Here is a 14,599-nt window from a genome sequence, read left to right as displayed (position 1 = left end):
CCCATGCGTGTGTTCACCCACGTATGTACTTCCCACAGGTCTCATTTCGTTACCTTATTTATACCCTATCCCCTTTGTTCGCTTTTTTAATCATTAAAAGTTTAATAAACTCTTATCGCCATAAGACACACCCCTTTTCATTCTTGCGTCATTGGTTGACTCCGCCCCTGTTTTGTATCTCATTCCATCTTCACCTGATTGACATTACCTTTAAGACTCCATCTCATTCTTTTCTTCTCAATCATTTCTCTCTTGCTCGCTCTCTGTCTCTCGCTCCCTCTCCCTGGCTCTTGCTACTACCTCACTCTTAACGACCGCACTTGCAATTCGTAACGCAAAACTTTGATAAGGTTATCGTGTGTGTCTGCTACGCGTTTTTTGGGAGACGTGTTGGCAATTTAATCTATATACTTCGATTTCTGGCAGCTATTGAGATTAGCCTGTGGTTATTTAGTAACGCGAGAAGCTCCTCCGGTAAATTGACTCGTTTTGTTTCAGTTAATCTATCCCTGCAACAACTGTTTCCAGATATCTGTCGAATTTGTTCATCTTCGTGAGTAAGCTATAGTGGAGACCAAGGTCCGGATCGAACGAACGGTAGGCAACCTTTAGTGCTTGAAATTCAGAACTACCAACACAGTAAGTATACGGGAAATATTTTTGATTTTTTTTTTTTTATTTCGATCTTCTTTGGAAATAAATAAATAGAACTGCTGTGTGGATAACATTAAAAATATGTTAAATTTTATGTAATGTAGGCTAAAAATGAAAAGAAAACGGGAACTTTTTATGGGGATTTACTCGAAGAATCTAAATTAACCCTTGTAGTGAAACATTAACCGTACAACTTTTTTTTTTGTCAATAAATAAACAGTACTTTTAATGTTTAGAATTCTAGAGTTTCAAAAGGTCTAATGCTTTGGACCTGTAGTTACGACTTTATAAGGTTGTTGAGTTTTCTATATTGGGGAATCGCCAAATTAACGAGTGTCCTATGATGTCCATTTTGATGTGTGTCCTGTTTTACAGCTTAGTTTGAATAAGTGTACCTATGTCAAGACCCTTAAAGAAGGATGCCAAATTGTAAAACATTTCGTCTGTTTTTGAAATAATCCAAATGCGACAAACATCAACTCGCATATTAACGTTGTATATAAATATTCATCAGTAGTATATAATTATTCATAATCTGTAGTTATAGTAAGTACTTCTTCACAAGATATATATATCTATTGCCTTGGTTAAAATTGAGAACACCGTATCATTTATCGTCCTGTACATAACCTTTTCCTACAAGCAAGAGGTTATGATACATGATATGCGCATGTGACTGTCCACATGGCGTATCTGACTTGTTACCAGGATGTCCGCATGGAGTATGTTACTTTTATCTGTAACAGTTAAGATATTTGTCGAAAATATTAGTAAGTTTGAGTTATTACGTTATCGCATGAAGTGATGATAACAGCCATTTACAAGTTATATCATCTCATAACAAATTAGAAGTTAAGTTGAAATTCAGATGCAGAAACAAGGATCTCAAACTTAACAAACGGAATCTTAACTTAAAACGCTTTGTTAGGCTGTCATAGACCTCCTATATGTTGATCAGAACTCTCAATGATGATTCGCTATAGATGAAATAATCTACATTCGCAGTATATTAATGTCATATATACTGGTGGTGTTTCTACCAGTTATATGGTCGAGTCGTTAACGCCGCTGGCATTGGATGTGATGCAACTAGATAGGACTAATCTTGGAAGGTCGTGGGTCATTGGTCGGCCAAAGTAAGGTGGGCTTTTCATTCAGGAAATATGAATGATTTTCTACATCTTAAATCGTCTTCCAAATATTGATAAATCCAAAAAGAGCTAAAACTATAATTTGGAGAGCCCCCCAACACCACACCACCCCGACATGAGGTCTAAGTAACAAGCCGTTCGGCTTCTCCCATGCGCATACACAAGTGACAGTTTACCGTTGTACAATAAACTGCCTCTCGGGCCGAGTATATTCCATATGCAATTAAAGTCTATACATATTATTTTAGCGTTCATTTATCGTTTCTTTTGTGTTCGTTCTATAGAGTTCTCTATTGTTCTATATTTGGTTTTCCGTTGTTATACTTCATTCTCCATTCTTCTCTATTGTTATATACACTGCGCTCTATTGTTTTCCTGTTGTATCGTGTCTGAGTTTAGTCGAAAAAATCACTGTCATTCTGTACATGAAATATCGATCTTATTCACAGCCGTTCAACTTCTAAATTGTGTTTCAGATGAAAGGAATCTGATTCTTGTGATATAGGGAACACGTATTTGGGGAAAATAGGTGTTTTCGTGAGATGAGAAAGATACATAGAATGTAAAATCCATTAAAAATGACATTTCAATTTTACGGTTTGCTAATATCAAACGGTTTTAAGCAACTATATTATGTCGTTGGAATAGGCGACGAATTATTTCGCTTTTATTGATTTTCTCTCGCTAAGCAGAAATCAAGGTGGTTATGATCACAACAGTCTTGCTCGTCACGGGATAATAATTTAACATTGAAATATATTGTACAGTTTTCATTTACTTGGCACAGTAGATATTACAAGAACTTGAAAACGTCGATAAATAATAATAATGATGATAACAATTTCACGACAGTTGTACAGAAAACCTTGGGGGGGGGGGTGGATTGGGTGATAAGGGGGTGAGTTGGGGTTTATATATTTGCTACCGTTATTGAAGTAATGCAATTTCCCGGTGATAGTCAGATTTTCAATTATTATCGATATGTTCTAAACGATGAAAATTAACAGAATTATGAAACATTTTTCTGTAAATGTTATATAATGTGTTCAGAACCTGTTCTTTCATTATGCGCGTGACATCGGTCCTTTGTTAAGTTCTCTTCCAATTGGTGATGTCTTGGGAATTTTCCTTTTGAGTTCATAACAATAAAACGTAGACTGCTTTTAATAAAGCAATCCATTTGTAAAGTTCCTGATATAATTCATTGTGCCATTTGACAACCGTTTGTCTCGAGTCGCGAACGAAATGTCATGAAATGAGACAACCCACTTGGCTCTGTGGAGGAGAGGATCAATACGGGAAGAGAAATGACTAGAATTAGCATTGCTTCGTAAATGTCAGCAATCCTCGAGGACTGAAATGTATTGTAAAGATTAGAACTTTCCACAAATCAAGTCTTTATGGAGAGGCATTGACCAGGGTGTAGTTAAGTCTCGTCCGGTTGTTACCATCATACCATTAATCTTTTAGACTTTAATTTTACTGTTTTACCCACTCCATGAAGATTCTGCCCCCACCCCCCCCCACCACCGCTTACACAAACACACACACACGCACACTCGTCCATTTTATTGCGCTCCTCTTCAACCCGTTCAGTGACGTCAATCCTTGATGCCTTATGGTTGATACGACAAACTCTTTATTTTTATAAGTTTAAGGAGGTTTTCATATCGAAGCATTGTAAATATTTTACAAGTCATGACATTCTATTCATTTTCTGACATAAATTAGTTATGCAAATTATTTATGCAAATTAAAGCTAACAAGAAGGACTTGAAGAGGGTAAGCCCTCCCATTGTCCGTGCTCTACCAATAACTTATTCAAACAGCTATGGAAAATCTTTTTCCTTGTCGGAGATCATGACAATTTTAATTTTCTTTCACACCAAAAACTGGGTATACTTGAGCAAGTGTAAATATGACCGAGCTACATATGATTGAATTCTTAACTCTATTTTTATTTATTGCAATGTTTATTTTCCGCACTGGTTTCAGAATCGAAATTGTTTACACACACGTTGAAAAATGCCAACAAGAAAATAGCGGGAGCGTAATAGTTTAAACCTCCAAGTGATACTATGACGTCACACTGCATTGACAAATGACAGTTTTCTAACATGACCTTTGAACCCCAAGATGTCTTCCTATAATGGAGCAAAACGGAGTTGTTCATCATGCAGATTTCTGTAATACAAACTAAACATGATAGTTACATGAGTTTGAGTTTGTACATGAGTACTTATTTTGTCTTAATAGTGACCGCGTTAAAGAAATGAAAAGAACTCTCCTTGATCAAAGTAAAAACCTCTTTTTTTTATAATTTATTATCATTACTTTTTTTGGGAGGGGGATGGGAGGAGGGGGGAGGGGAAGGGGGTACTTCAATAAATCTCATCCATGAGCCATCATCACGAAAACTCTTTGCGTGCGCCAGTTTCCACTTATAGAAATTTAGTGTGTACGCACTTTATATTATGTTACGGTGATGGTACACGTGAATATCCATCCACGGCTATATCGTTTTGCTAATTAATAAAATAATAAATATTAAACCTTTGCACAGAACTGCATGTCAATTTGGTATAGGATATGCCTATTTCGTGGCGATTTATAAGTATAGTACTTTAGTCACAAATAAAAGTAAGCCCTGCTATCATATGAGAATTGCGCGCAAGAACTTTATAGGGGCTACGGGGGGGGGGGGGGTAGGCTGAGCCCTTTCATCAGAAGGGCAAGATAATATAATGCCCTTGCATACAAATTGTCTCTGTGCCGTCTTTTTGTATTTTGGCCTATATAAATAGAATCTTATTTAGGAAAAATATCTTCCTGCAGGTTTTTCATCTCATTCTTTCACTTTCGTATCAGTCAAGATTCAGCACATGATTGACAAAAGTCAGGTGATCAAAATTTAGAAATTAGATTTTTTGAAGGATGCATACCTTAAAATCTAGTTATACAACACAACAACAGACCACGCATGTCTGAAAATGTGTTCAAATTATGAGGTACATCGAGATGATTTGACGCGAAAAGCTTGAATGAGTCAGGTTCATAAATTCATATGAGAAATGTTACAAAATTTACAACACCAATGAGTTCTATTTACAACGTAAATCATATTTAAATGCTTTCAGCGAAATTTTAATGATTCCAGGCTACCTTGAGATTTGATACAAACATTCTAACTTTCTCGAGGTTAAGGTGAAGTTGAATAAATTTTTAAAAAACAACGTAACGAAATTACTTTCCATTGCAAGTCAAGGCAATCGAATAAACTATATGCTATGCGTCCTTAAATCACATTAAAAAAGCTTGAAATAATGCGACTATTGATTCTGTTAGCCCTCTCATCGAGAAAAAAAGAACCAAATACCAGGCACTATGAAATAAGGGTAGCCTTGAAGAATTCCAACTGAATCACGCAAAAAAACAACTACTGAAAAACAGAAAATACTGCAGAAATATCAAATAAAATGAAGTCTTGAAGACTGAAAAGAAATTTTCTATGGAATAGTTAAGGGTAAATGCACTATTTTCAGGGATACAATATCTTCTTCCGGCCACCTTTGTGCAACGTGACTTGAATTGCAAATGAACAAATGAATACAAGTAGACTATTTCACATGTACGTGATCGTAAGAGAGGCCTTTGATTCTTCCATTTTTTTAAAAGGAAAGGATTGAATCCAAGACTTCTCAGAGGCAATTTTTTCTTATTTAGAGATCATCGGTGTTATCAGGAAACATTTCTATGTCAGATGAACCTAGTCTACTTTACATATAAGAGTAGGGTCGGAGGTTGTTATGGTTACTTACAGGTCAAGTTATTTAAAGTGAGTTTAATCTGGCGGTACGGTTTTAACAAGGCTGTCAATGGGTTTGATGTATAAGATATATATATATATATACCTATATATAACCTATATATATATATATATATAGGTATGAATCAAATACAGATAATTTACAGTGCATATTGAAGACTGTTCCCTTGAACGATTTTACGTAAGATTATTCACTGTTATGTTTAGTACCTGCAGTTAATGTGTACATGTATCTTATCAATAACTTAAAAGAGTTTCTATTGTCTTGATGCAAGTAGCCAATCACACGTCAGGAGAGATCATTAAACAGAAGATGATTCATTGTTTGTGTGAAAGTACATGAAAACTCATACTGGGTCGTTACATTAAGTAAAAGAATGATGCCCATTGTTTTGTATATAAGTATAACCATGAAGGAACATATCAATCTTCAAATTACAAAAACAAAGAAATAAAACTGTTTATTGTTTTGAAGACCGTGGCTATGAACACATACGGATTGTTTACATTAAACAGGAAATTGTCCGTTGTTTTGTTGTATAGTTTTATAGTAATGAACACATACGAATTGCCGTTACCTTACACAGAAAACTGTTAGTTATTTTGATATACGTAACCTCGCAAAAGCATTCATTATGTGTTTACATTTTGCCGACGGAGTTTAACTGTTGTGAAGTTGGTACATATATAAACACTTAAAAAATATTTACATTTAATTAACAACTTTTCATTGCCTTGATGTAAAAATCCAAGAACAAGTTCGGAATACTTACATCACAGAGAACAATATTCAGTATTATGGTGAAAGTAGCTATGAAACACATACTGGGTCTTAACGTTTAACAAAAGTTAACTGTTTTGATATAAGTACAATTGCAAGAACACATACAGATTCTTTGCACTGCACTGGAGACTTTAAAATTGTTTCATATAGACCTCTAACTACATATATCAAACTCATACCGGATCTTTGACATTACACAAATAAATGACCCGAAGATAGTTTATTATGTACGCTGCATCGCCGTTAGAGCTGTTTCAACCATACCCTGCAGCTCGTAAAAATAAGTTTCGTTGATTCTAAAATAAGTTAGTTTACAGGCAGAGATCTATAGATCATCTATAGATGTATGCCCCGACCTAATTTGCATATCCCGACTAAAGTTGTCATCGCAAATATGTGATTTAAGCAAAAGTATCAACTGTTTTTCTCAAATTAGAAGAGGGTGAATTACGTACGATGGACTGATGTAAAGTACTCATGTAAAAAATGATATAATGAAAGAAAACTTACCCAAGATAGATTCTGGACACAAAGACGTAGCAACTTGATCGGCTTACACTTACATTGAAACAAAAACCTTGTGACGATGAGGGTATTACGTCGAAGGGAAGTAACAAGAGTACACGTGATGTTGGTTAGAGGTCAATGAGAGGTCAATGAGAGATCTAATATGTGTATTGTGTATCTGAAAAGAACAATAGGAAGAATTAATTATATGATTATTTCAGTGCAATGGTTTAGTGGGAAATGTATTGTTGCTGCGTAATAGAAACATTGACACTGAAATAACAACGTTTACACCAATGTATCTCGGTATGTTTTCTTTTCGTCTACTGACTATACCCCCCCCCATCCCCCTCCCCTTCCGCACTTCCCTAGACCCAACCCATATTTTTGGACTGTCTTTCTAATTCCATATATAATACCCTTTGTATAATGATTGTATTAAATCTGAAAGTAGAGATACAATGTGGAGAAGACTTTCATCGCCTTACAAGAATTACTATTCTGGGTAACGACATTGTTATGAAAAGTGCTACAATAAATAATTCTTTGTCATTTGGTGTGCAGATGGAAATTAAATATGCTTTCTTAGGTAGGGAAGGGGAAGGAGAAGGTGTAGGGGAAGGGGATTGCCATCATACGATTCGTCCGTCTGACTGATTTGTCTGCCTATCGTGAAGTCTATAAGTCTATATGTGAAATATATATATATATATATATATATATATATACATACATACATATTTATATATTCTATTTTGATATCTTCCTGAAATTGTGTCTGTCGTTGATCTTGACTTTTTTTGAGAACAGAAATATGTACATTACCGTTTTATCTCTTCTGTTGATTTCTAAGCTATTTTACTGCCACTAGACTTAGCACTGTGTGATTATGCCAAAGGAATAGTAAGCAATCGCGTAGGTGTAACTGTCGTAAGTGGGTACCCATGAGAGAAAATTAATTACGGCATTCTATGAGCTACCAAGACACACAAACACTTGTTCCAGCACACCGACAGACGTAGATACATGAGTCTTCATAATTCATTGTTCGTAAATAACAATATATGAACGGCGGTGTTGTTACTCAGTAGACAGAGACAAATATCATTAAATGTATAGTTTATGGTTTTATCTCTCACTGTGACTTGAAATAAATGAATGAGTTGAAACGACATTAATTTTCAGAAGAAAACATTCCGAATTTGCATTGAAATAAGAGGGGAGAAAAATTTGAAGATACTCCCACACATCACGGGCTTTCCCGTATATTAACTTTTATGAGGTAAAACCTCCAGGAGAAACACTAAATGTTATTAAAAAGGGGCTTTCCGTTTGGGGAAATTAAACCAAATTAATAGCTCACCAAATTGAACATCGTAAGATAACACAGCTGTCATGTACGGTATGGTACATAAATTAATGAATTGTATTCTTGCTTTGTCAGCTCGAATAAACTTTTAGACCAAAGATTTTTTGACACAATCATGCATTTTTATAAATAATATTTGGACATTTTTGTTCACTTTCTGCTTGCACATGTACTTCAAAGATAGCTACAAACTAATATAAGAATAACATGAGCTGTAAAGTGACGTAAATAATGTGTGTATATCTTTTAATCCAAATCGAAAACATTTTTTAGATAAAATAACAACCATTTGCATAGTAGAAGAATTCTACCATCTACACTCACTTAAAAGAAAAAATCAGAAGAAGAATGCGGACTATATATATACAGATGAAATAGTAACTCAAACCATGTTTTAGACATTTTCGCTGAAAGTGGGCCTTATATACGTCGATAGAAATGTGATTAAAAGATTCTATTGATAAAATTGTCTGAAAACGTAAGTTTACGTTAGAGGCTTTCGAGAGTTGGGTGAAGTCTACAGTTTTGGTTCGAGACCCTGCAAAGGTTTATATGAACCTTCTAGATACATTCTAACAGGGTGACCGGCATAGGAATAGTTATAGGATTATATGTAGGTCTACTACTAGCAAAGGTTAATCAAAAAAGAATAAAAATATCCTGTTCAAATGGCGGTCACCTTATGTGTAGGTGAAAACTACCTGGCATCAAAGCATCAAAGCAAAATATGTGAAATATGTGAAATATAAATATATATATATATATATATATATATATATATATATATATATATATATATATATATATATATATATATATATATGTATATATATATATATGTATATATATATATATATATATATATATATATATATATATATATGTATATATATATGTATATATATATATGTATATATATATATATATATATATGTATATATATATATATATATATGTATATGTATATATATATATGTATATATATATATATATATATATATATATATATATATATATATATATATATATATATATATATATATATATATATATGTAGCCGTTAGATTTTTTTAAGCTATCGTTATGATAAATGCATTGTTGTATGTGTGTGTGCGAGTGTGTGTATAAGTGATGATACAATGAAAAGTATGACAAACAGTCGGCGTAACTTGAAATTACTAATCAGTAAAAATAATAATAAAAATCGGTTATGAAATCAGAAACTCCTTGAAGGCAAGGCTATAACATCCATCCGTGTACGTTAAACACCACGCTTCATGGCTTTGATATCTATGTTCACGGCTTGTAAAATCAATGCGTTAGAAACGTTATCAAAACATAGTTTTAATTAGAAAAACAGCCATAGAATGCAGAAGGCTAAGTCATTGATGCGCGATACACCTGCCAATACTTCAAAGTCACAATTCGCGCCGCATTATCGTATCCCTTTGGGGGAAGCAGCTCGATATTCGTAAAAACGTCTGAGATTACCTAGAATATATTGCCCTTTATGTAAGATTTATTTCCAAATAATAAAAAAACATCTGTTTCTTTCGTCTTAGGGCCTGCAATATTCTTCTGTTTTCATGCTTCTTAAAGAAAGTGAATGTTTTCAGCATGTCGTGAAAGTTGATTTATCATAAAAGATACAGCAACGGAATTTAGAGAGCCAATTATATCATTTCTATAAAACGATGTTCGAAGTAATGTACTTCTGGGTTCTCCATGTTGCCATGCAACAAAGGTACAGCAAGTAAAGTTAACGGAATTGCTTGTAAAAATTATTCGCATATTAAAATATATACACTGGAATTTGTCTGTGGTAATTCTGTTAAATGTTGTTTTTTACTGGAAATCATAAATTAAACGAATGTAACCACTGTAGGGTTTCAGCGTGGCTTCATGACAAATAACTCACGGGACTGAGGGGGGCAAGGGAGGGGGCAGGGGAGGGGAGTGAAGAAGACAAGTTGAGAGGGTCTAAAGAAGAACAACTGGAAATAGATGGCGCTCTTCACTGAGAGAAAGGTATAAAACATATAATATATTCCATTGCATATTAAAACAACTAATTGACAGCAAGGTATGTCACCACTCCTAATCAGATTGCCAATGCCTGTTTTGATTTTACTGATCTTATAATTTCATTTCCTTAAAATAGCTTAAATCTCTCATTGGGTGACAAATTGGTTCATCTAACGTCGACAAACGACTGCTTCAATGCCTGTTATTTACATTTTTGCAGGATCTGTGACAAACTTTCTAATTTCATTATTTACGGGGGGGGGGGGGGGTTGTAGTTTTTTGCCTTTATACTACCTTAAGGGATATTACCCCTTATTATTATTTAATTCTTTTGGGCAAATCGATTGAAATAACCATTTATTTGAAGTTTCAGATTAATATAATTGACTAAATGAAAAGCAGAGTAATCCAAGTATTACCAATCGGCCATTTTTTAAATTCAGAAGTGTCTATAATGCTGTTGCCTCTATGCCTCGTTAATTTCTCGCCACCTCGTTTCTCTGCCCAATAAATTAATGTTACTTAACACCTGTCTAACTGGAGACGAATCCACTTCATACAGTCCCTCACCGAATAGCCTAGAAAATTAAAAATCAAAAGTTACAAAACCATATTCTCTATCTCTACCTTATGGAATGTTCTTTTACTCTCTGTTTGTGGCCGGGAATGGTGGAGAATTTAAATAAGCATCAGATATCGTGTATCAATCAATACGTTATACAAGTTGAATGACCGCGATTTGAAATGGTGGACGTGATTTCATTACTTTTAAGTCCATGTACCCGGAAGATTCGAAATGTGTGTTTGATTTTTATTTTGTTTTGTGTTTTACATTTTGTAACATGTTTTGATATTTTGATTAACAGGATCACTTTGTTTTTGCCTCTCGGGCAATTATTACTGGAAAAGAGATTAATACATGTTTTGTGGAAGGGTAAAGGTAAATATCCTGGAGGTATGGTTGCTTTTCGGACTGGATGGATTAATTACAAATAGTCCAAAAACAAACAAACGTTTTTCTAAAGAAGGACAAAGAAGATTATCCCATATTGCCTCTCAGGCGTCTAGCAATTAGCTAGAATATATTACAATGACCCGTCTAGCAATTAGCTAGAATGTATCACAATGACCCGCTGTGCTCATATGGTTTAGGCAACGGACTTGCGATCTAAGGAATTAAAGATGCCAATCTTTTCCGGGCCATTACGTTGTGTCTTTGGGCAAGTCACTTAAATATCCAACACTTTTGAATTTTAACGGGAAAACGTTACGGGCTGCATAAGATGCTCCCTGGGGAGGCATAGGGCAGAGCCCAATGAGAGGGATTCTATTCTGTTAGAGACACGGCTTGGGCTTGGGCGTACGGCTGTAGCTACTTATACCAATGACTATACCAATTAACTGTTGTCAAGTCGTGTGAGAAGGCCTTGATAGAAGACTGTGAATTCATCAACTGGAGCCAAATATATTCACCAAGTGGGCTGTCTAAGTTTGAAGCAACGTTTGGGAGATTGGGGATTTAGGATTTTCGCAAGGATCATTTTTGCTTATAAAATTATAATATATATATATATATATATATATATATATACATATATATATATATATATATATACATATATATATATACATATATATATATATATCATAATATGTAACCGATATTGTGTATATATATATATATACATACATATTTATATATATATATCATAATATGTAACCGATATTGTGTATATCTGTTGTGTGTATGTATTATTGGTAATTATACATAAATATCACTAACTTTCCCATTTTAAATAACAGAAAAGCAATATAAAATATTTACACCATTCCATTGGTTTATAACAAACAACGAATCTAAGCTGCACCCTAGAGACAAGACAGTTCCTATATAGTATGGTTGGAGTGTAAATGAATTCATAGAAGAGGAGGGGAAAATATGGAATTGTGGTGATTAATCTCGAAATTACTTTTTGCATGAATGCAACGGCCTAGTGATTTTATCACACATTGATGAGTATTTGGTTCCTTGTTTTTTTTTTTAATTCACTTAATCTGAAAATGATATTTGACTCGACATGTAACAAAACCACATTTGCCACCTGGCATTATAATATCATTCATTTCGCACAGGTATCACCTACGACAGAACGAGAAGGAGAAAAAGAAATCTGCGTATTTACAAGGCGAGCATAAAACCAGAGTGAAGAACTATCTGGCTTAGGGGTCCTGTTTTTCTAAATGTCATGGATTTAATGAAATTGTTTCAGGAAAATATGCCTTTGGCTTTGAGATATCACGCAAGGTTTCATTAAATGGAAACTATAGCTTCTACAACAGCACTGCATAGTATCAGATTAAAGTTAGAGGGATTTGCATCTTTACTTGCGGCATCAGCGTTGCTAGAGGTTCTGTGAAGTCTTGCTACATTTTATGGCTGTATGTGCATCTTTTAAAAAGTAATGCTCATGCATTGGTACAAGATATGTACGCCTCCCTTCCCGCCAAAATATGTAGAAGTCATTATGCCAACCGCCTTAATATTAATACCCTCTGCGCCCCCCTCCCCCACTCTCTCTCTCTCTCTCTCTGCGCAATACCTTCAGCATCACCATCATGTCGTAGTCAGAAGAATCACAAAGAGATAAACGCTTTACACGTAGGATAGTTTAAGATCACTTCGTGAATGTCTCGAGTCAAAATGCTTGAAGCAACTTCAACGCGGTAAATGGGTGAAATAATTCATGAAAGTACCTCTAAATACAAAATTGATGTTTTCTTATTTCGTTGTAGCAATTGTAACAGCTTCCGTAAAGGCTTGGAAGGTTAAAATTGTGTTTGAAAAAATGGTTAAAATTCAAATTTGTAAACGCTGCAATGTCATAAGAGAAAGTTATACGTAAGTCAAACGCAGTATATGATAAGTTAGGGCGATCATATGCAATTACATGCACGTCTTGTATTTTATAATAAGGCTGATGATGATGTTTTACTACATAACAGATGTGTGTTTAGTACATGATCACATGAAATGACATCATTATTAGGTACATCGTCATGTGTATTTAGTACATCGTCATGTGTACATCGTCTTGTGTATTTAATACATCGTCTTGTGTAATTAGTACATCGTCTTGTGTAATTAGTACATCGTCATGTGTATTTAGTACATCCTCATGTGTATTTAGTACTTCCTCATGTGTAATTAGTACATCGTCATGTGTATTTAGTACATCATCATGTGTATTTAGTACATCGTCATGTGTATTTAGTACATCGTCATGTGTATTTAGTACATCCTCATGTGTAATTAGTACATCGTCATGTGTATTTAATACATCGTCATGTTTATTTAGTACATCCTCATGTGTAATTAGTACATCGTCATGTGTATTTAGTACATCCTCATGTGTATTTAGTACATCGTCATGTGTATTTAGTACATCGTCATGTGTATTTAGTACATCGTCATGTGTATTTAGTACATCGTCATGTGTATTTAGTACATCGTCATGTGTATTTAGTACATCCTCATGTGTATTAAGTACATCCTCATGTGTATTTAGTACATCGTCATGTGTATTAAGTACATCCTCATGTGTATTTAGTACATCGTCATGTGTATTTAGTACATCGTCATGTGTATTTAGTACATCCTCATGTGTATTTAGTACCTCCTCGTGTGTATGTAGTACATCGTCGTTAGTAATTAAAACACCATCATATATAATTAGTACATCGCCATTTGTTATTAGTAAATGATGGTAAAGTTTTTCTTGTTCATAATATTTGGTTTGTCCTTCTGGCGTTCCATACGATGTACTGTACGTTACTACATAGCCTAGTTGCTGCATTGACTTGTGAAGGAAACAAATATCATTCATACAATGTTACAATCACTAACGAAATCTGCGGTTTGTATTAAACAAAGTCCAGCATAGCTTCAACGAGACACTTGTTACTTTATTAACCCAATTTTTTCAACAATTAGTACCCCGGAAAAAAAGTTCCGATATATAGCAGTGTATTAAATATATTTCGACTAGTCTGAATTTTCTTCGATTTCTGCCTCATTTTGCTTATTTTCTGTCAGTGAAGTAAATAATACGTTCCCGGTAACAACTGTCAATGTTGTAGATGTATCTTGTCGTTGCTCTTGAAGTTGGCAGTTGGTTGAAGTCTTACTACTACATCAACTTCAACTCTGATATATTTTGGGGTGAAATGTTCAAAATTGGCAGGAATTGAAGATTACTGCTATTCAAAGGACGTGACGGTTTTTT

General features: G+C 34.3%; 1 protein-coding gene across 1 annotated transcript in view; it reads left to right on the top strand.

The window, feature by feature from the left end:
• Positions 1 to 238: 238 nt before the first annotated feature.
• LOC139963784 (uncharacterized) overlaps positions 239 to 14,599 on the top strand; it is a 35,375-nt gene continuing 21,014 nt past the window's right edge. Inside the window, exon 1 of the mRNA XM_071964909.1 lies at positions 239 to 639. The gene's annotated coding sequence lies outside the window, so the exon portion shown is untranslated. The remainder of the gene's footprint in view (positions 640 to 14,599) is intronic.

This window comes from Apostichopus japonicus, chromosome 22 (genome assembly GCF_037975245.1).
Source record: "Apostichopus japonicus isolate 1M-3 chromosome 22, ASM3797524v1, whole genome shotgun sequence".
Taxonomy (NCBI): Eukaryota; Metazoa; Echinodermata; class Holothuroidea; order Aspidochirotida; family Stichopodidae; genus Apostichopus; species Apostichopus japonicus.
The sequence above is the reverse complement of the archived record's forward strand: the minus strand, read 5'-3'. Positions and strand labels throughout refer to the sequence as shown.